Source organism: Ambystoma mexicanum, chromosome 5p (genome assembly GCF_040938575.1).
Source record: "Ambystoma mexicanum isolate Mex_15411 chromosome 5p, UKY_AmexF1_1, whole genome shotgun sequence".
NCBI classification, from domain to species: Eukaryota; Metazoa; Chordata; class Amphibia; order Caudata; family Ambystomatidae; genus Ambystoma; species Ambystoma mexicanum.
This window is the reverse complement of record NC_090930.1, coordinates 754,674,436-754,697,554: the sequence shown is the minus strand read 5'-3', so window position 1 is coordinate 754,697,554 and position 23,119 is coordinate 754,674,436. Positions and strand designations below refer to the sequence as shown.

General features: G+C 47.4%; 1 protein-coding gene across 2 annotated transcripts in view; it reads left to right on the top strand.

Moving 5' to 3' along the window:
• Positions 1-9,985: 9,985 nt before the first annotated feature.
• LOC138481177 (C-C chemokine receptor type 5-like) overlaps positions 9,986-23,119 on the top strand; it is a 405,187-nt gene continuing 392,053 nt past the window's right edge. For both annotated transcript variants that reach the window (XM_069613143.1, XM_069613141.1), the window contains exon 1: positions 9,986-10,376. The gene's annotated coding sequence lies outside the window, so the exon portion shown is untranslated. The remainder of the gene's footprint in view (positions 10,377-23,119) is intronic.

Sequence of the window (23,119 nt, the reverse complement as noted above, 5' to 3'; positions counted from 1 at the left end):
AGATTCCGGGAATTGGAGCTCCAAGAAGAATATTTTCGGGGTTTAGGGGTAGCCTTATCTGAGTAATGTCTGCAATAGTCTCCAGGCATTGTTTCCAGAAGGTTTTGGCTTTAGGGCAGGACCACCACATGTGAAAAAAGGACCCTGTTTGGCCACATTGTCTCCAGCATTTTGGGTCGAGTGTAGGATTCATATGGTGGAGTCTTAGGGAAGGGTAATACCAATGGAGGAGGATCTTGTAGGCGCATTCTCTATTCGTGATGCATGCTGAGGAGGCGTGGGCCCGGGACCAAATGTCCACCCATAATTGGTCCTCGATCGGGTGACCCAGGTCCGCTTCCCATTGGGCCATATACCGGGTCTTGGAGGTTAAGAAGTCCTTTTGGAGGCGTTTATATAGGGTAGAGATTTTCCCCCGGGCTGGAAGCTCATTAAGGGTTAAATCAATGGCTGTAGAGGGGCGGGTGGCTGCTTGGCGGGTCTGTGGGTGAGAGCACCAGTGGCGCAGCTGGATATATGTGAATCTGTCTTTTTCCTGAAGCTTAAAGAGTTCTTTACATCGCTCAAAGGTGCAGGGTTGTCCTCCTTCGAATAGTTGCCCCAGGGTCTCCAGGCATCCCGCAATCCAGGTCTTGAAGTTCCGGGTGGACAGCCCGGGTGAGAAGATTGGGTTCATGAACACCGGGGAGAAGGGGCTGAGTCCCACAGGAATCCTCTTTTGCTTCTGCGCTTGGTCCCAGACAGAGATGGTATGTTTGGTGGTCGCCAGAACCTCCCGCCACCGTCGCCGTTCTGGAGGTGGGATGTGTGGGAGGAAGCGTAGTGGAAGGGGTAGATGTGCCTGTTCGAAGTCTACCCACCTGGGGTGGGTAGTGAACGTTAGCCATGATTGAATGCAGGCCAGCTGAGCCGCCATCTGGTACTTCTGTAGATCCGGAACCCCGAGGCCGCCAAGCTTTGTGTTGCCTAGCATCGTGGTTTTAGGGATTCTGGCTTTTTTCCCCCTCCAAATGAACTGAAGCATTTTGTTCTGTAAGTTTCGAAGGGCTGGTGCTGGGATTGGTACTGGGAGTGATGAGCAAGCATATAGGAATCTCAGTAGCAAGTTCATTTTACAGGCCGTGATTTGGCCCATTAGTGATATTTCTTGTGCCACCCAACACTTTAAGTCGGTCTCCATGTCCGTGAATAGTGGGGGAAAGTTTGCGCAGTAGACCTCTCTCGGGTTAGCTGGAATCTGAACCCCTAGGTAGCTCATTCCTTTGGTCTTCCATTGGATTGGGCATAGCGGGGTTAGGGCTTCCCGCTTCTCCAGGGACAGACCCACTCCCATAGCAGCTTATTTCCGGAAGTTGATGGCAAAACCTGTGACCTTTCCATAGCTCTCTATCTCAGCCAAGGCCTGAGGGAGAGAGGCGCGAGGCTCTGTGATGGTCAGGAGAACATTGTCCGCATAGAGGGCCAGTTTATGGTGTGCGGAGCCCGACTGAAAGCCTTTGATTGCAGGGTTCAGCCTGATCCGTTGGGCGAATGGTTCCATAATCAATGCGAAGAGGAGCGGCGACAGTGGACATCCTGCCTGGTTCCACAGGTTAGGCTGATGGGGGTGGAGAGGGTGCCATTGATTCTGAGAAGTGTTTTGGGCACTTTGTAGTTAGCCAAAGTCATAGTGCAAAACTCCGGGTCAAATCCAAAGGCCTCGAGGGTGAGCCTCATGAAGGTCCAGTCTACTTTGTCGAATGCCTTGATTGCATCCAGGGCCAGAAGCACCAATTCCCGAGAATCTCGGGAGGCAAGTTCTACCAGGTCCAGGGCTCTACGAATGTTATCGGCTGTGGAGCGGTGTTTGAGGAAGCCACTCTGGTCTGCGCCGATTATCTCCGGCAAGATCTGGGATAGACGTGTTGCTACAATTTTAGAGTAGATGTTGGGATCTATATTGAGTAGGGCAATGGGTCTGTATGATGCAGGGTTCTTCGGGTCGCTTCCGGATTTAGGCAGCAGGACCGTAATTGACTCTTGCATGGACAGAGTTATGGTGCCTGTGGTTCGGAACGAATTGAACAGCTGTACTAGGGGTGCTAGTAGTTGAGGTTTGAAAATCTTATAGAACCTGGTTGAATATCCGTCTGGGCCAGGGGCCGGGATTTAAGGGCTTTTATCGCCTCGTCCACTTCCTCGCCGGTAATTGGTGCTTCCAGGGAGTCACGGGCTGCCTTTTTTAGTCGGGGAAGCGCCGCCTTCCGCAGGTATTCCCTCTGTTCCTTTATGTCCCATATCGGGGTGGTCATCACCTGGGTCAGGTGGGCTGGTGCGAGATGTAGTTTGTCTTGGTCAGCGTATTGGGTTTTACCATGCTGATCCCGCAGGCCCACGATCGTGTTATTCCTTTTTGCCTTGGCAAGTTTGGCCACCAGCAGTTTGTTCGCTTTGTTATTTTTAGCGTAGTAAAACTGTTTAGCTTTTGCCATTTGATGGGCAGTGTTTTTGGCGTAGTGAGCCTCGATCTTCTTTTGTGCTATACGGATAGCTTGTTGTGTTTTTGGGGTCCAGCCTTTCTCCTTGTGGATCTTTTCTACTTTTTCGAGTTCTTCTTCAAGGCTCAGACGGGTTTGCCGTCTGTGCCTGTGGTAGGCCACCCCTTGGGCAATCAGTTCCCCCCGTACCACTGCCTTCATTGCGTCCCAGTTGTTGGCGGAGGAAGTGTCTTCGCTAGAGTTTTCCTTAAAGAAGTTGTTGATCGTGGTTGCGATCACATCTCTAAGAGGCATCTCGTTAAGGATCGGGTCATATAACGTCCATCTGCGCTGTTGGGGATTGGATGGCCCCTGTGCTCGGATTTCTAGGGTCACCGGGGCGTGGTCGGACAGGATTCTGGAGCCTATTGTCACATCGTTGGTAAATGTGAAGATTTGAGGGGATACTAGAAGAAGGTCTATCCTGGGGAATGTCCTGTGAATATAGGTGTCAGGATACCCCAGGTAGTTGGAGGGAGCATGCAGCACCAAAATAATGTGAGTGGTGGGAATCACAGGAAAAGAGTGACACAGAGGTTAAAACCCCTTTATTTTAGGACCTTGCTTTATGTCCTTTGCAGGCAACGGCTAGATGCGGGCAAACCAGCCCCCTAGTCCTTCAAAACAAGGAAAGAAGGAACCGGACTACACTTCCCAGCAGCCTCGCGTGCAGGAGAGCCACCGGGAAGCTTCTGGACCCCGCCCTGCAAAACGCGCATGCGCGCCAGGAACACGTGGGACGCCGCTTGCGCTACGGGATCTTGAAGAGGCAAGACGTGTTTCCAGCGGGCTCCTGCAGGCAACTATCAGCGGGGCCACACCCCGCCTGCGAACTCTGCAGGCCCCGCTGAGTCCTACAGATAAGTGCACTTTTATCCTTTGTTGGTTACCAGTCCGAGCACTCGTACAGTGTGTCGGGCGATCTTCAGAATTACGCTTCACAGACAGTGGCGCTTCGGAGCCCGGCATTGTGAATATTTGAAGCCGCGCAGCTCCACGCCAAGTAGTGAAGCGGAGTCGGGTTTCCCGACACTTTAACTCTTGCTAACCCTACGGCCGGAACTCCGGCACAGTTAATCCTAGAACGGAGCACCGGCACTGTTAATTCGCTACTTTGCGAGCCGGAGCTCAGGCACAAGTTACTCATGCTTCGTCTAAACTTTAATGTAGCTAACGTTTAAGCCAGGTTCCGGCGGCATGTCAATGTATGATCTGATGCTCAAGCGTATGTACGCTCACTCCTGTTTTTTGGTTCTTGCAGCGGAGTTCCGTTGTTCGCACAGCAAGATAGAATACTGGTGAATTAACCCCGAGTCTCCTGCTGACAACTGAAGCTAAGTGCTTTCCTTTGTTACCTTATTGCAATGTGATTCAAATGTGTTGTGATCTTATGTTCTTGCTGATCAGTGGGTATGCTCTAATATTCATAATGCAAGATAGCGTAAAAGGCAATGCTGTTAATTTGTGCAATCTAGCGAAAGCAGCATCTAGGTTCTTAACCAGAATATGTGCTCAAGTGAAGGAGTGCTAGGCGAAGTTTCAATTGCTTTATAAAACCCAAGGAGGGGCAACACATCTAAACCACTCAGCCTTCCCTTATCCCTCCTTTTTCCCTTTCCTGCCTTGTTATCCGGTTTTCCTAACCACCCCAACCTAACCAACCAGCGGACCCTAACCCTCTTTCCCCAGAGGGTCACGGAAGCCTGTGTTGTTAACACCCCAGGCCCCAAGACCCAACGGGGAGGTAGGTGTACGTGCTACCTCCGCGCAAGGCCAAGATTGTGACAGGAGCGCAAGCCCACGTATCATTAAGCGCCCAGGTAGCACGTCACCATGGAGCAGGTATTAAATGCCCTAAGAGACTTAAAAACTGATTTGCTTGCCACAAGGCAGGACTATGTTAATCTGGCTGGCCAGGTCCATACGTTAACTGTTCAGGCAAATGCCCAGGCCACCCCATTGCCCGCGGACCATGCACCACCCACCCCAGTCCAGGTACAGGTATCCACCGAGCCCACACTCCCCTTGTCAGCTACAGAACGTTATCATGGGGATCCTCAAAAATTAAACCAGTTTGTAATGCAGTGCCAATTGCATTTCATTACAAAACCGAACGTGTTTCGCATGGCTCAGTCCCGCACGGCCTTTATGATTTCGTATCTAGGGGGTGATGCAGCATCATGGGCCACTCCGCTAGTTACTAAAGATGACGCACTTCTCTATCAGTGGGACACGTTTTTGGAAGAATTTGGGAAAATATTCAATCGAAGGGCTGCAACTCTAATTAAGGATAGGGAATTGCTCACTTTACGTCAAGGGGGTAAGGATTTGGTTTCCTATGTAACCACCTTTAATCAGTTGGCTGTGGAGACAGACTGGCCTCAGGAGAAGCGCCTAGCTCTGTTCTACCAAGGACTAAGGGACGAGGTAAAAGACTTGATAGCTCAGGTAGATCCACAACCCGAAACATGCTCCGCTATGATCGATCTGGCCTTACGGTTGGATCAAAGACAGTAGGAAAGGAGGCTAGATAAGCGTAAGTGGGACCCCAAGCCCATGGTCCGACTGGATCACCAACCAAAACCTGGTAAGAGCGAAAAACCCCTAGACAAACCAATGCAAATAGGGACGGTTCGAGGCCCCTTAACCAAGGAAGAGAAAGACAAATGACGTCGAGAGAAGCTCTGTCTTTACTGTGGGAAGGCCGGACATTTTGTTCGGGAATGTTTGGCAAAACCCAAAGGTGAGCAGTCGGGAAACGCGAAAGCTCGTCAGTGAGGGTGGCCCCGGCGAGCCAATCTGAAAACACCCCTACTTCCTTAGCTAATACCCTGCAAAGCAAAGTAGCACACATGACCGTTTCAGGTCATATCTCTTGGCAGGATCATCGGATACCGGTGTCACTGATGCTGGACTCAGGTGCTACTGGAAGTTTTGTCGATGAAACCTTAGTAACTCAATTGGGAATCCCGTTACTATCCAAGGAACGGAGTGAAGAGGTAAAATCCGTAGATGGATCACCCTTGATTTCAGGCCTAATTACCAAGCAAACTCAGTGGGTACGTTTAGAATGTAGACCACAACACTTTGAGAACATCAGCTTTGACGTGATAGCAGCGCCCCAGTTTGGCATGATTCTGGGTCTGCCATGGTTGAGGACCCATAACCCCGAAGTCAATTGGACCCAAGGATCGGTGCGTTTCATGTCAAACCATTGTAAAAAATACTGCCACCTTGATAAGATCGAAGGTTTAGTGTCCTACGAAGAACATGTTATTGGGAGTGTTGAAATTAGCCTACCATCTGTCTATCAGGACTTTAGGGACGTTTTTAGTAAAGCCGCTGCAGAAACCTTGCCACCTCATCGAACATTCGATTTCAGAATAGATTTGGAACCAGGAGTGGCCTTGCCCTGTAGTAGGATTTATGCAGTGACAGAATCTGAAAACGAGCACCTCAAAAACTAGATTGAGACGAATCTGGCCAATGGCTTCATACGTCACTCTAAGTCACCTGTGTCATCACCTTTGTTCTTCGTTCCTAAAAAGACCGGGGACCTAAGAACGTGTATAGACTATAGGGCAATTAACCGGATAACCATAAAGAACCGCTACCCCTTACCACTGATACCAACTCTATTAGACCAAGTAAGGGACGCTCAGATATACACCAAGCTGGACCTGAGAGGAGCGTACCATCTGGTGCGGGTGCGTGAGAGGGACGAATGGAAGACTGCCTTTCGAACCAAGTTCGGTCTATATGAATATCAAGTCATGCCATTCGGCCTCTGCAACGTGCTAGCCGCCTTTCAGCATTTTCTGGACGAGGTCTTGCGTGGGTATTTGGACGTGTTCACTATGGTCTATATTGAAGACATCCTAATTTACTCACGCAACATCGAGGAACATCAGGCTCACGTAAAAGCAGTGCTACAGCGCTTGCGTGAGCATCAGCTCTATGCAAAACTGGAAAAATGTGCGTTCCACCAAACCACAATAGAATTCCTAGGGTTCATTTTATCACCAGAAGGCATTACAATGGACCCGAAGAAAGTCCAAGCCTTCACGGAGGGGCCATCTCCCACATCTGTAAAGGAAGAACAAACGGTGTTGGGGTTTGCAAATTTCTATCGTCGGTTCATAGAAGGATTTGCAGCCAAAGTACAGCCCATCACCCGTTTACTCAAGAAAGGCGTAGCCTTCCAGTGGGATGCGGCTGCAGAGACAAGCTTTGTAGCTTTAAAAACTGCATTCACAACTTCTCCTGTACTACTCCATCCCGATCCCACGCGTCCTTATATCATAGAAACAGATGCTTCCATCTATGCCCTTGGTGCAATTTTACCCCAAAGAGACGATTCCGGACAATTGCACCCGGTGGCCTTCTACTCACGTTCCCTGTTACCAGCTGAACGAAATTATGTGATAGCCGATAGAGAACTCCTGGCCATCAAGGTAGCATTTGACGAGTGGCGTCATTACTTGATGGGAGCCCGGCATACGATTACAATATTGACGGACCATAGGAATCTTCAGTTCCTACAATCAGCCAAGGCTTTGAGTCCCCGACAGCTTCGATGGGCGATGCACTTTGCCGAGTATGATTTCGTGGTAACATATCGTCCGGGTACGGAGAACAGAAAGGCTGATACTCTGTCTCGTTACCCAGAACCCGACCCTAGTCAGGATAAAAAAGAGGAACCGAAGCCGATGGTACCACCCGCGCGTATCGTGGGTAGTATTGTAGTAGATGATATGTTCAATAACATACGAAAAGCCATGTCAGCTCAAGAATTAGTGCAATGGAATAATCCAGGGAAAAAACAAACAATTAAAAATGGTCTACCCTTCTTTGGGTCATCCTTGTACTTACCAACCCCTGCAACGCGTAAACAGGCCATTAAGTGGTGTCATGACTCGCCCTTTGTAGGGCACCCTGGAGTGGTCAAAACCCAAGAATTGGTAATGCGTCATTTCTGGTGGCCTCAAATGAGGAAAGACATCCGAGAGTATGTACATACTTGCGAGTGCTGTTTAAGAAACAAGTCAGACCACCAAAAACCGGCTGGCATGTTGCAACCCCTACCCACTCCTCCAGTACCCTGGCATACTGTTTCCTTGGACCTGATCGTGGACCTACCAGCAAGTCATCATTTCACCACCATAGTGGTGATAGTAGATTCTTTGAGCAAATTAGCACATTTCATACCTTGCAAGGGGATCCCCACGGTGAAAGAGCTTGTAGACGTTTTCCTCCAAAATATAGCACGCCTACATGGCATTCCACAGCACATCATCTCTGATCGGGGTGCACAGTTCACCTCTCGCTTTTGGAGGGCATTCTGTGAATCATTGGGAATTACCTTGCGGTTGTTCACCAGTTACCACCCTGAAACCGATGGGCAGACCGAGCGAGTAAACCAGACTTTAGAACAATACCTACGATGTATGACCTACGACAATGATTCTTCTTGGGCAGAAACCCTTTGGTTAGCTGAGTTAGCGTATAATAATGCTATGCATTCCTCCACTAAAGTGACACCGTTTTATGGCACATATGGGTACCATCCACGGTTCCAGCCAGTGCCCCATGTTACAGACTCTGTACCAGCAGTCCAGAACCATAGGCAACATTTAGTAGAAGTATGGCATGTCATCCAAACAAATCTGGAGAAAGCTAAACAAGCATATAAGACTTATGCAGATCGGAAAAGACGAACTAGTCCACCATTTAAGGTTGGGGATCGGGTCTGGTTGGCCACACGAAACTTACACTTGCAAGGCCCTAGGAAGTTCCAACCCCGATTTGTGGGCCCTTTTCCCATCGAAAAGATCATAAATCCAGTGGCTGTTCGCCTGACCTTACCACCTAGAATGCATGTACATCCAGTTTTCCATGTATCCTTGTTGAAGCCTGCCTCAGCCTTAATGCGCCTTAGGAAGCCTCCACCCATCATGGTAAATGGTGTGCCAGAGTTTGAAGTAAAATGCATACTAGATTCTTGTGTTGTACGAGGAGATTTACATTACCTAGTGGATTGGTTGGGCTATGGTCCCGAGGAGCGCTCATGGGAGCCAGCTACTAATGACCATGCTTCTCGTTTCATCTGAACATTTCACCTGAACAATCCCTCTAAACCAGGACCTGTTGGGAGGGGGAGTACTGTCAGGATACCCCAGGTGGTTGGAGGGAGCATGCAGCACCAAAATAATGTGAGTGGTGGGAATCACAGGAAAAGAGTGACACAGAGGTTAAAACCCCTTTATTTTAGGACCTTGCTTTGTGTCCTTTGCAGGCAAAGGGCTAGATGTGGGCAAACCAGCCCCCTAGTCCTTCAAAACAAGGAAAGAAGGAACCGGACTACACTTCCCAGCAGCCTCGCGTGCAGGAGAGCCACCGGGAAGCTTCTGGACCCCGCCCTGCAAAACGCGCATGCGCGCCAGGAACACGCGGGACGCCGCTTGCACTACGGGATCTTGAAGAGGCAAGACGTGTTTCCAGCGGGCTCCTGCAGGCAGCTATCAGCGGGGCCACACCCCGCCTGCGAACTCTGCAGGCCCAGCTGAGTCCTACAGATAAGTGCACTTTTATCCTTTGTTGGTTACCAGTCCGAGCACTCGTACAGTGTGTCGGGCGATCTTCAGAATTACGCTTCACAGACAGTGGCGCTTCGGAGCCCGGCATTGTGAATATTTGAAGCCGCGCTGCTCCACGCCAAGTAGTGAAGCGGAGTCGGGTTTCCCGACACTTTAACTCTTGCTAACCCTACGGCCGGAACTCCGGCACAGTTAATCCTAGAACGGAGCACCGGCACTGTTAATTCGCTACTTTGCGAGCCGGAGCTCAGGCACAAGTTACTCATGCTTCGTCTAAACTTTAATGTAGCTAACGTTTAAGCCGGGTTCCGGCGGCATGTCAATGTATGATCTGATTCTCAAGCGTATGTACGCTCACTCCTGTTTTTTGGTTCTTGTAGCGGAGTTCCGTTGTTCGCACAGCAAGATAGAACACTGGTGAATTAACCCCGAGTCTCCTGCTGACAACTGAAGCTAAGTGCTTTCCTTTGTTACCTTATTGCAATGTGATTCAAATGTGTTGTGTTCTTATGTTCTTGCTGATCAGTGGGTATGCTGTAATATTCATAATGCAAGATAGCGTAAAAGGCAATGCTGTTAATTTGTGCAATCTAGAGAAAGCAGCATCTAGGTTCTTAACCAGAATATGTGCTCAAGTGAAGGAGTGCTGGCCGAAGTTTCAATTGCTTTATAAAACCCCAGGAGGGGCAACACATCTAAACCACTCAACCTTCCTTTATCCCTCCTTTTTCCCTTTCCTGCCTTGTTATCCGGTTTTCCTAACCACCCCAACCTAACCAACCAGCAGACCCTAACCCTCTTTCCCCGGAGGGTCACGGAAGCCTGTGTTGTTAACACCCCAGGCCCCAAGACCCAACAGGGAGGTAGGTGTACGTGCTACCTCCGCGCAAGGCCAAGATCGTGACAATAGGAATAGAAGGAAAAGTCCTTTTCGGAGGGGTGGAGTACCCTCCATGAGTCCACCACCTCTAGACACAAAAAAATCACATTAACAATGCTATTAATTCTATAATTTTTACAAATTCGCACAGTCATTTATCAGTCTTTTTCAAAAATATGCTTTCTGTGCTTTATGAATCAACAAAAATATCTGTCTCCGCCTCCATCTCCCTCTTGCAGCTCAAGAGCAATCCCTGCCCTCTTCCTCTGGCAGAGCCCACTGTGGACACTTTACAATCTGCATATCCTTTTGGCCAAGGAAGGTCCATTGTCTCTCCCAGGAGCAGCCCACAATCTCCTCCCCTGATTTAATCAAGCCAAAGGTGTAAGTTCCTGGCCTTGGTGTGAAGCAGGAGAGATGCCTTTTGTTGGGAAAAGCTGGGGGTAACTGGTTTGGTGACTCTGAGTTCAGATAAATTCACTGTCAATTTATAAAAATTTTCTTAATTTAAAATAAAACTTGCAATTTCTAATCAAGCAGCTAGAACTCTGATTCCAGCCTCTAAATAATGGAGATTGAATAGTTACAACCTATGTTACTCTTAATAACAGGTCACTTCATTCCAAACATTTGATTTCACTTGCACAAGTTTAAGCTTCTGATGCAATTGATGACAGCTGTCATACAGGCGGCCGCTGGTACTGCGCCCATATTTTGACAGATTTTCACAGGCAAGCACACTTTTACTGTGGATAGTTTGATGATAGATTCCGCTTTTCCTGACATTGTGTGTTCATATTGATTCCTTAATTGACGTGGCGGGTAACACCCAGCAAGGATATTGGATGTTTTGTGGTGTTTTGGACCGGTATTTTGCATTTTCAGCAACCAAGAAAAAGGGATTTAAGAGCAATTTCTGGGTTTCTTGCAATAAAGCACTGCCTTTTATGCAGTTTCCATTTTTACTCTGTAGGAAGCCCAGTGACAGGTTGCAGCAGTGAGTCTCCTTCCACTGCTGACAACAGGCAAAGTAGATTTGGCAGCCATCTTTCCGTGTTTCAAAGCGCAATTTCCATGGTTTTTGGCATGCATGGGGTTTTCGTGGCCATTTTGCTGATTCTGGTGCCAACAGCACACAGTGATGCCGCAGGGCAGAGCAGAGTGGGTTAATACATCCCAGAAAGACCCCCCTCGCGATTTGACTTCTGACCGCCCATCAAGGGGAAGTCGCGAGATTGGGATGTTCAGTTTTTTTCTTTCTGGTCCAAATGGCAAAATTCGTCTGCTTCTCCCATCAGTGGTGGATCGACAGGTTCCCCATCGCCGATTCCAGATGAGAGTATGGAGCGATAACCCAGGCCCTTTGCGTTTTTCCTTCTGGTCCCAGAGTGATGCTTAGGATCCATGGTTTCAGTCCTAGGATGACAAAACAGAGCATATTTGTAGACATTTCCCCAGCACCATTCATGTAGTGGGGCAGACACATACATTTTGACATATAATGACAATCGTTTCTGTTTACAATTATTACTGATTATAACAGATGGAATAGTTTTATAGTTGGAATTTTTAGGGAGCTGGGATGTCCCCCTCTGGGTTTCCAGACGAATCCTCTAGTTGCTGAAGAGTATGCCTAGGATGGTAACACTTCAGTTGGTTGATATGGATCCACTTATCTTCCCCCTCTGCCAAACTGCCTTTGGGGATAAGGATTTTGCAGGTGACTGGTGAGATTTTGTCTACGATTCCAAAAGGACCCCGCCAGGAAGGGAGAAATTTGCGCTGTTTTGCCTGGTTCTTTTGGAAATTGTATAAGTAGACCCGGTCTCCTGCTTGGTATTCTTTTCTGGTTGTCTTAAGGTCATAGTGGGTCTTCATACTGTCTGCAGATCTTTCTAGATTTCGCTCAGAAGCAGAGGCAAAAGCATGTTGAAGGTGTTTTCTCAGATTTTCAACATACTCATGAGTTGTGGAGGCATATATCAAGGTCTGCTCTTGGGTTCTGTAGAGCAGATACTGGGGAAGCACCATCCTTCGTCCAGTCATCAGCTCAAACTGTGACATTTCTGTTGCAGAAGAAGGGGTAGATCTGATGGCCATCAGGACAAGAGGTAGTCAGATGTCCCAACTTGGCCCAGAATCTGCCACAAACTTTTTTAATATGCTCACAATTGTCTTGTTGTATCTCTCAACCCCACCACTAGAGGATGGCCGGTAGGCAATGTGTAGTTTCCTTTTTACCCCAAGTATCTCCCACATCTTTGTCATCACTTCGCTAGTGAAGTGGCTACCTCGGTCTGACTTGATCCTTTGGGGTAGTCCAAAACGCGAGAAGATGTGGTTGATCATCAGGGCAGCTGCTGTTTTTGCCTTGCAGTTTGGGGCTGGGAGACATTCCACCCATTTAGTGATCAAGCATGTCACGGTCAACATGTACTTGTTCCCCCTAGAGGAGTGAATCATGGGCCCAATAAAATTGACTTTTAAATCTGACCAAGGCAGGGTCATCCCCCTCTTTTGGAGAGGTGCACAGTGTTTGAGAGATGCTGGCTGAAATTGTGCACACACAAGACACCCCTTCGAGTATTGGTCGAGGTCCTGCCCCATGTGTGGCCAGTATGCAACCTCGCTTAAGATTTCAAGTGTTGTATGAAACCCCCTATGACCGGCTGTGGCCGCATCATGGGCGTGACTTAGCATCAGGCTTCAGAATGACATAGGGACCACCCAATGATCATGGCCAGCTAGGGAGCTCCTTACCAAAAAACCGTCTTGGATTCAAAACATTTTTGGACATTTCATCAACACTCTGAGGTCCTCTTTCCCAATGTAATCGGTATCCGTCAGGGGAAAGTTCTCAGGGTCCTCAATGTGCTGATAAAACTTACCAATTATCGGATCCCCTTTTTGAGCCGTAATCAAATCAGCATCTGGGCTCTCCTTACTCCATTAGGCAGTTGAAAGTTCATTGTGAGCATTTGTCTGGGACCTAGTGATAGCAGTTACCTGGATTTCCCCTAACAGGGACTCGATCTCGAGTAGATCCCCTTGGATGGCTCTGGTTTTGGCCAGCTGATCAGCTAGGTAATTTCCAGTTTTGTCTGGTCCGTCTACTTTAGAATGACCCTTTATCTTTTTCCAGTAGATGGTCATCCCATTCGAGGTGACCGGATCATCAATATTTCGGATTAATTTCCCATGTTTCAATGGTTTGTTATTAGCACATAGCATGCCTCTGGTTTTCCAGTTAACCAGGTGCTCCACTAACCTGTTCCGTACATAATCCAAATCTGTGATTATGACCAGTTCGTGGAGTTTGACAGCAGTGAAGATGGCTTGATGCACAGCCATCAGCTCTGACACTTGAATACTTCGGGGACAGATTTTGTACCCAGCGGAGGGTTCTGGGGCATCATTCACCCATGCATTCCCTACGCTGGCCACAAGTTCTTTTTCCCCGTTGTTGTCAACATGGTAAGGGCATCCATCCACATAGACAATGGGCATTCCCTCACACTGGTCTTCTTCAAAGGCTTTGTGTGGGGAATTAAGGTATGCCTCCATGTTGTCCTTGATTTTAAGACTTTCGTCCTCGAGACAGTTTTCTCTGGCACAATCATGCAAGTCAGCCAGACCTTGCGCGAGGGGACTCTTCTTGTTTTGGCCATATTTGACCACCACAGGAAAGCCTTGCATTGACAGAATCCAGGAAGTAATTTGGGAATTACTCACATTTCCGGCCCGGATTCTGTCACTTTGGAGATATTGCAGAGGCTGGTGTGGAGTCTCCACTATGATGTGTTCCCCCTGGATAAACGGGTGGTAATTCTTCAATACCCACACTGTTTCCAGGAGTGCCTTCTCACAATCGTTGAATTTTTCCCCCACAGAGGATAAGGTCTTACTTGCATAGGAGATTACTTTATTGACCTTTTCATGCTTTTGATATAATACTGCAGTCAAGCATGTATTTGAGGACCCTGTCTCCAAGAAGAACTCCTTGTTTTTGACAGGGTAAGCTAGGCAAGGCACTTGTGAGAGGCTTCTTTTGAGTTGTCTTACTGCCTCGGCTTGTTCTGGACCCCACTCCCACTTGATCCCCCCTTCAAAAGATGGATCAGGGGTCTTGTGATCTCTGCGTAATCCTCAATGAACTTTCTGCTGTAATTAGTTAGTCCAAGGAGGCTCCTTAGTTCCCGCAGGGTTGTGGGGTCTTTTAATTTTTGAAGTGCTTCCACTGCCTTTTCCTGGGGACAGAGACCCTGAGGAGTAATCTCTTCTGGAAAGGGACATTAAGCTAGCAATAAGGACTCAAGAGTCAGGTTTAATAACTTTTTAATAAATAACATAATTGGTTCTGCTTGTGATGTGATAACATGAATGGGGAAGATGACAGAACTCGAATACCCTGGGGACTTTAACTGTATTGACTGAGTAATCTCATGCCCCAAGAAATTGACACGGGTTCTGCACCACTGTGCCTTTTGAAAGGACAGTTTTTCTCCGGCAGCCCTCAACTGTGTCAGAACATAACGGATCTCTGCTATGTGTTCCTCCACAGTTGAGCTTTTGACTAAAACATTGTCGACATATGCCAGGTTACCCCTTTCACCCAGGTCGGGCATGGCCTTGTGTAGAAAAATGTTTAATTCATTGCCGGAGTTGATGTATCTGAAGTCTGGGTCCATGTGTACTGCTGCGCCCCGAAGGTGAAAGCCAGCTTGTATTGGTCCTCCCTACTGACAGGTACAGTCCAGTACTCATTGGTCAGGTCTATTGCAGTGAATACCTGTGACCCCTGGATCTGGGCCAGCCCTTGGTCAATGTAGGGAAGAGGCCATCGGGAAGTATGGACCCGTTTGTTGAGCTCCCTTAGGTTAGCACAGAGTCTCCACTGGCCGTTTGGCTTCAAAATCCCCAGCACCGGATTATTGAAGGTGCTGTGGACTGGACGAATTATCCCACAGGACTCAAGGTTCTTAATTATTTCAGTAAGGGACTCCATTGATGCGAGAGGCAAGCGATATTGCTTCACAAACACTGGAGTCATGCCAGGATCCGTGGAATTGTTGTTGTGTGGATGTCGGTGTGACCACAGTCATATAAATCTACTGCAAAGAGATCTTGAAAATCTAAGAAAACTTGTTTCAATTTTTGCTTTTGCTCCAGAGTCTCACAGGCATCAGCAAGGTTGACTCTCTCTTCAACCATCTGCCTGAAACTTTGAAAGACTTCCAGTTTTCCTATCTCAGCGGCCTCCTCAAGCTGGGTGGAGAAGTCCCTGGTCAAAGTGCTGATTTGGACTGGTGGCTTCAGGTGGAAAATGCAGTCCTCGCTGACCTGAAATATCACCTCATCCCTCCTGAAGTCACAGATCACATCCTCCCTGCCATAAGGGCAGGAAGTGTACACCAGGAAATTCCCCCCATGCCAGGTGAAGATCCTATCTGGTGTTGTGTCATCGTCGCTATCACTGTCAAAACTGTCCTTGGGGATGTGTCCGAACAGTTCATTGCCTAAATCTATGGAAAAATGTCAGTCATCAACCGCTATTCCAATAATGGTGCCTGCGGCTAGAGGGATACTCTTTAAGTCGCTGTTATCCAAGTCTATTGGAATGGTGTCATGTTCTATATTGACTAGTGGTGTTGGGTTTACCCCCAACCCTTGCTGTTGGAAATAAGCATTAAGATGAACATAGGCGTCAGGGTTTTTCAGTTTCTGTCCTCTTTTAACTTTCACTTCCAGGGAGAATTGTTGTGTCCTTTCTGGGATGGTGACTTCCTCTCCAATCTGAATTTCAACTGCATAAGGCAGCAGTTGAGCTGACCTAAATGCTTTCTCTGGGTCATCAAAGCCCATGGGATTACCCGCTAATCGGGACCAAGCTTTGAAGTTTATTAGGTCCAAACTAATGGGAAAGCGATTGAGAATGTCACTGCCTAAGTAAAATGCGGCAGGCACATCTCGCACGACCCAACAATTATGGACTATGCTCTTGTTGCCGATGGAAATTTTGAGCATACACCTGCTAGGCAGGAGATGTTTGGAATTGGGTGTTTCCAGATCCATTTTCCATTTGTGTATCAGTTTAAATGTGGGAATGGCTGGATCTTTTGGGAGTTTGCGGAACATGGCCTCGCTGATGATGCTCTTACTGTTGTTCACACACACTTAGGTTAGAACAGAGTCCTTCCCTTCATTTAACTGAACAGGGATGAACAACTGCTCTCCAAGTTTCTGAATATCAGCCAGATTTTGAGCGGATTTTTCATCTTTCTGGACAATAGGAGTGGGATTTTCTGATTGTGAATTTGTAAAGAATTTCAGAGTGTTTCCTTCCAGTGTGGAATGCCACCTTAGGATGGAAGGAAGGTTGATTGTCAGAAATAGAGAGGACCCTCCCTCACCAGTTTGTTGTCCTACTGCTATTACTGTCACGTCTGGGATTTGATTGTTCTGGAAGTGAAATTCTATTTGGTCAGGTTTTTGTTCAACTGTGTGGCATGTGCCGTTTAAACTAACATGGTTGACACTCTGTTTCAATTTTATTGGTCGGTTAGTCTGGGTCCAGAGGACCTTGTTTACACAATCTATGAGGGGTGACAACCTTCGCAGGATGTCATTCCCTAGTAAACAAGGTGTGCCCTCTGGAGCCACAACTATGAGTGGGTGCTTCACCTTGTGTCGCCCAATTTTAATGTCCAAATCCGCAGTCCCCTCGACAGGAATTTCCTTCCTGTCGAAGTTCTGAAGTTGTCCAGGAAGAGGGGTGAGAGGAATTTGGTATTTCTCCCTCCTTTCCGATTTCAGTTGGTCAAAGGCCCTTTTTGGCAGAAGGGTAGCTTGGGATCCAGTGTCCACCAGTGCCAAAATTGTACACTGCCCCTGTATTTGGACCGGGGCATAAAATCTTCTCTCCTTTTCCTCAAGGGGGCAAAGATAATGTAAATTTTTGGACAAGTGGTGGGTTAGGGTCTTGGTTTGGACACTGACAGGAAGGTGATTTGGGAAGGATTCTGTTTGGAGTCTTGGGAATCTGGAAAAAAAAGGTGACAGATAGATATGGGGGAAGTTTTGGGTTCCCATGGTTCTGGGCTGCCCCCCCCCCCTTTTGGAGGCAGTCACCAGGATGGGTTTGAACCAGGGGATTTTCATGCTGGTGATTCTGGGGTTTGATGATGGGCGGTGCTAACTCAGTCCCCACATCTACCCAGTCTGGATTTGGATCCTTTGGGACCCATTTTTGTTTGGGAGGAGTTCCCCCATCTCTGAAGGAGAAGATCCTTTTCCCAGACTCCTCTGAGGATCCCTCTCCTTCAAACTGGAAGACTTGTACCTCCTCCTCAAAATGGGTCTTTTTGGCCTCTTTATTTCTCCTACCCTCCCTCTGCTCCTTGGGTTGCAGACTTTCGGGGGCAGGAGATTTTGGTTCTGTTCCTGGGTTTCCAGGGGCTTTTTACAAGTGGGGAAGGAAGCTTCCTCCAAGGCTTTACATCCCCCTTCCCCTTGTGCCTCCTTCCTGGGAACCGGTGAGTTGCCGGGGTTCTTTCCCGTCATTGCTCTGGAGCACCAGGTCCTGGATTTGAGGCATTCTGCGCCGCTGTGCTCATCTGAGGGTTCTTTTGAGCCCTCAGCATGCGACCCAGATCCTGTGCCATGTTTTGGACCTGGTGCTCTAGTTGGGACACCCGCTCTGGCTGGTACGGGGTCCTGATGTCTCCCCTGGGCTGATCCCGGGAAGGGTAGCTATCCCTTCTCCCAAAATACCCCGGGTTAGGAAAATGTGGGTACCCGTCCACCCTTGGCCTCCCCTCTCCTGGATTGGGCTGTCTGGGCTAAGGAAATTGGGGAGAGAAGGATGGATTGTTTTGGGGGTTGAAATTTTGCGGGTACCTTGGGAAGAAATTCTGTCCGGTATTTGGGGAATTACTGCCCTCCTGGGGAAAGTGAGGAGGGAAGTTCCCTGGGTTAGCTGCTGCCTGGTTGGATCCCCCCCTTGGGCTGGAGGAGTCCACACATAACCCAGGATCGGTCTATTGCCCTTGTAGCGTGGGCTGATGTATTCAGGGGAGTTAGGGGCCCCATTTGTGGGGTTACCTCCCTGGCTCCCTGTTTGTGATTGGCCTGAGGGCCTTCTGGGTTTGGGATTGTTTTGATTCTGTGTGGGCAGGTTTTTAGGCACCCCCATCTCTAAATCTAAAATGGGGCAACCTTCACCTCTGCCACCTTGGCAGCAGCAGGGGTGTTGGTTGTTTTGGGGCTTTTGGGATTTTTTGATTTTCCACTGGCTTTTGCACCTCATAAATGCATGTGGCTTGTTGAATGACCCAGTCTAGTGATCTTTTCTCGGGAAAGTCCCTCACTAGCTGGGTCATGATGTACTTAGGGAGAGCGTGGAAGAAAGTATTTACAAACTCTTTGCTGTCAGTGTGCACCCTTCTAGTGGTCTGCGCAAAGGCACGCTTTAATTCTTGACCAAATTCCTGTGGGGCCTGATCTTCCCCACATTGCAAGTTATAGGCTGCCTTGCGAGCCTCCTGAGGATTCCTGTGCACAGAAAAATGTTTCAAGATGGCCACCCTACAGGTGGACCATCTGGAATGATTCTGATCCTCCAGCCCTGGAAAGAAGCTGGAGTACTCGGAAGAGAAGGTTCACTTTACATATTGAATACAGCTTTGGCTGTCCTTCAAATGGAAAGTCTCCATCATTTGTTCAAAGAGCTCAAGGTGCTCCCAAACCGAATATTTCGCTTTCTTATGATAGGGCGTGATGACGCTCCTAATGGCCTTTATTTGTTTTAGGGGATCCTTGAGCAAGGCCCTCTTGACCTTGTTGGCTTTCTTGGTTCGGGTGACCCTGGTCCACTGATCCTCTGACTCAGAGGCACTGCTACCAGAGGTGCCTGTCTGGTCTTCTAGGCTCTCCCGGATTCTGCGAGCTTGGGAATGGCTGGCAGAATGTGGGGGCCTAGTTTCTTGAGTCCTGTGGTACTCAGAGGAGTCTTCTGATTCCTCTTTGCTCCCAGGATTTGCTGAATACCCTCCCCCACTGTCCTAGCTGGGCAGAGGTTTTCAGGATGCCCTTAGTGGGCTTATTCTCACGGAGTCCCCCACTACATTTTACCATCTGGTCTCTAGGTAAATGGTATTTTTGAGGATCCTTTTCTCTGACCCTCCCCTCATTGAAGTCTCCCTGATCAGAGAATATGTCCCTAGCACTTGGGAACCCATACCCAGATGCCCGCCCATCCATTCCTGGGAGGTGCTGATCTATGAGCCCAATATTCCTCATTGGATTGAAGTCTGCCATCCCCGTGGCCTTTGGCTCATGTGCGCCAGTGGACATAGGGGTGGCAGAGTCCATGGGGATGAAGAGATGAAAGCCTCTGGTACTAGGGTTCCTGAGGTTATGCTCAGGTGTTTCCCTTTCCCAGCGGACCTCATCTCTCTCAGCCCCTGCTCCCTGATGCCATGCAAGAACCTGACCTTTCTGTTCCTCTATCAAGGCCTTGCTAGTCCCTATCAGTTGTTCCTGCATAGCTACCTGTCTGTGGAGCCTGTCATTTTTCTCACAGAGAGCCTCATTGTCTCTCTGTGCTTCCTGTGTCATTTTAGAGTACTGGGCCAATTTTTGCTGCAGGAGGATTACCTCCCGAGTCCTGTTATTATTGGCCTGGTCACTCTTTGCCAGAGCATCTTCCATCCTCCTGGAGTGCTCTAACAGTTTTGTGTAATCTTTTTGGAGTTCACCCAGTCCCTGAAGGGCCAGGTGATTTTCTTCCATCTTATCTTTTAAATAACTGACCTCCTGGCCTAAGGTGTCCCTTTCCTGAATAAGAGTACCCCTCTGTGCAGCCAGGTCGTCCCTTTGTTTTTGGAGTGCACCAGCTTTCTGGCGCTCCTCACCGAATTCTGTCTGGGTGTCAAGGTCTTTTGAGAATTAATTTATTATTTTCTTCTTTTTCTTGTTCTAGGCGGTTTTGCAGGTTGACTACCTGCTCTGCGCATGGTCTATTCAAATTTATTTGCTGTTCCCGCTTTTTCTGGCTCTGTAGTAGAGAGTCCAAACTTTCTTGGCACTCTTTCTGCAGGGCTAGTACTTTGGTATCCTGCTCTAACTTCTCCTGCTGCAGGATATCCATATCTTCTTTTATTTTTTATCAGGTACATGGCTCTTTTGTAGCCTTTGCTCTGCAGAGTCCAGATCAGTTTGGGCTTTTTCTAACGATTGTAGTTGCTTGTTTGCCAGATCTAGGTTTTCGGCACATTTGTCCTGTATTGCTCCAATGTGGAGGTACAGATATGCCGCTATTTTGGCAATCTTACTTTGCTCTTCCTTTACCGTAGGGGCCATATACAGTTCACTCAGTGCCATATGTAATGGACCCTGATCCATATATTTAATCCTGTTGCAGTGGCCTGTTCTTTGATTTCCTACAACCAAACATTCTGATCCTGTTCTGTCCATTCACCCCTGCCAAATAATGTGTGCAGTAGGTGTTCTTTTGCCATATTGATTTCTACCAAGGTCGCCATTCCGTAAATATTAATTTCCTTTCTGACTTACAGGAGTTATTTTATTTTTGCAAAACAGACTAAATTCCTTAGAGCGTTCCTATTGAGGGGTGCTTTCCACAGTGTAACACAGCGTGGTAGACCAACAGGGTTTATGTACCCTGTTAGTTAGCACCCTGTATTAAGCTGTCACAAGTGGTATGTCTAATTCAGAAATCCCGGCACAAGCCCCCAATCCTGTAAGTGATTTCAATCCGGCACTTCACCTAAATCAATGCCTAGCATGGAATGCACAACGGAAACCCTTATTTAATTATTTGTGTCTATAAGTTATTTTATTTCTGAACGATGTACCACTTATATCACACCCCTCTCTTTTACTCTCTTTTAAAAGACCCCCCCCCCCCACCCGCCCCTCCCGGTCACACTGAACCAGGAATCAGGCTGGTTTGCAAAGTTAAAATATTTATTTAGGTATTTTCACAAGATGATCAAACTATTTTTAATGGGTATAAAATGATCACCAATGGGGTGATGTCACACTAAACAATCTCTTTAATCGCAAGGAGTAATGATGGAAAAAACAATGCAGCACAGAAATAATAGTTTTGGGTATGTTCAATCAAATAGCAGAGTGGTTACTATTTCCCCCTGCACACCCCTCAATCCCCCCAATATGCAATATAAAGAGATAGAAGGAGAGAGAACAGGTTTCAGGAATGCAGAATTCAATCATATCAATCCCAATTCCCCCCCCCCCCCAGCAAACACAAGAGAGAAACAGGAATGAATGCAAACTTGTCAAAAATGGTTTTAAAGTTGGCTTTGAATGAATGGGCAAAAAACTAAATCTGGAATTAATTCACTGAAATTATTTAAATACTAATGGGAGCCGCGTTATCTGGTTTCATGCACACACCAGCAATGTTTTGGGAGTAATAAGCAAGTTGAAAACTTAATTTTGAGGTCGGGTGCAATGAAAAGCTATTTTACACGTTATAGATTTTGGCCAAACGAAAAATGTGTGGCAAACTTTTCCACGCACGGTAAGCGCAATTACAAACAAACTATGCAGTGTAGGGTTCTTTGGAAAGCTTAGGATGTTAGCTTCAAGTAGACACTTCAATTTCGTTTCTAGCATAAAGTATGAAGAAGTAATGGATGTTTTTGTGGAGGTCGTTTTTGTAGATAGAGGCAAAATTGTAAAACGAGGATGCGCTTTTAAATACAAACAAGGTTTCTTTACACTTGGGATGGACTATGAAGAAACAAACTACACGGATGCTCAGCCACTTGATCAAGGCAACTGCCAGCTGAGACGCTTGCCTTCTTCGGATGCAATCTACCGGCTCAAAGAGGATTTTATCAATATTATTACAGAAGGACTATAGGATAAGAGAGAGAGTTCAGGCAAGACAAAAAGGATTTCTAGCAATACAGTTCTGGATATAAGATAGATTGGATTTGGATAGGGATGACTATGGACAGTACATAAGCTAGTGACAATCCTATACTATGGATACTCAGTACCAAGGTTTGAATGGAACCGTCAGGGATTCTGGTTCTGGTCAGCGATCAGCAAGGCCCTCTGGACACCACACGGCAGGACTAGACAGCAAGGAGCTCTGGTCTACACTGCACAGCACGACTGGATAGCTTTGAACACTTCATTAACTCTTTGCACATCTTTCTCATATGAACCTGACAGTGTTGTCGTTGTAGTTTGGACATCCATCTTTTGAAGCATGTCATATAAGAGTTTCAAAAAGATATTTAGCAATGGCGACAAAGAAGAACCCTGTGGGACACCGCAGGTCAGTAGCGTTTTCAAGGAGCTAAAATTACTCTTTACAACTGCACCCAATCTTTGACCCAAGAAGGATTTAAACCAGTTTGTTGCTAAGGGAGAGCATCTGCCAGTTGTTTTCAGTCTCTCAGCCAAGAGATCATGATCTATAAGATCAAACGCTGAGGAGAGATCAAGTAACATAAGTAAGGCAGTAGTTCCTTGTTCAATAATACTGGCAATGTTTGCTTGGAGATCCAAAAGAGCGATTTACGTTCTGTGCTTAGCCCTGAATCCAGATTGCTCGTTAGCCAATAGATCATTTATATCCACAAACCCTTGGTACTGTAGATAGGCAATCCTAAAATTGATCCTGAGCAAAAAAGACACATTCGTTATAGGCCTAAAGTTACCAGGAATTGATGGGTCAAGGTTTTCCTTTTTTATGAGAGGCATGATCCATGCTTCCTTCAAGTCTATAGGAACATAGGCCTCTCCAAATGATTGGTTAACGAATTGCACTACCCAAGGTACTATGGTATCTGCAAAGTCCTTAAATAGTTTTGCAGGGAAGATGTCCTGTTGGCAGGAGGATGGTTTTAACTTATGGATAACCCCCAGAACCTCTGAGATGGAGACCTTTTCAAAGGAGAAGAGAACTGAATAGCTATCCGACAAATCACTATCAATGAAGTGTGTCGTGTGGGGGGGTTCTTAGCGTCAGAAAAATGTTTCTTTGGGCTTCAATAGCCTGTTGGTGTTTGCATGTTTTTTCAGAGAAGCCTTCATGAATTGCCTGACACCATTTGTCGGTCTCTTGA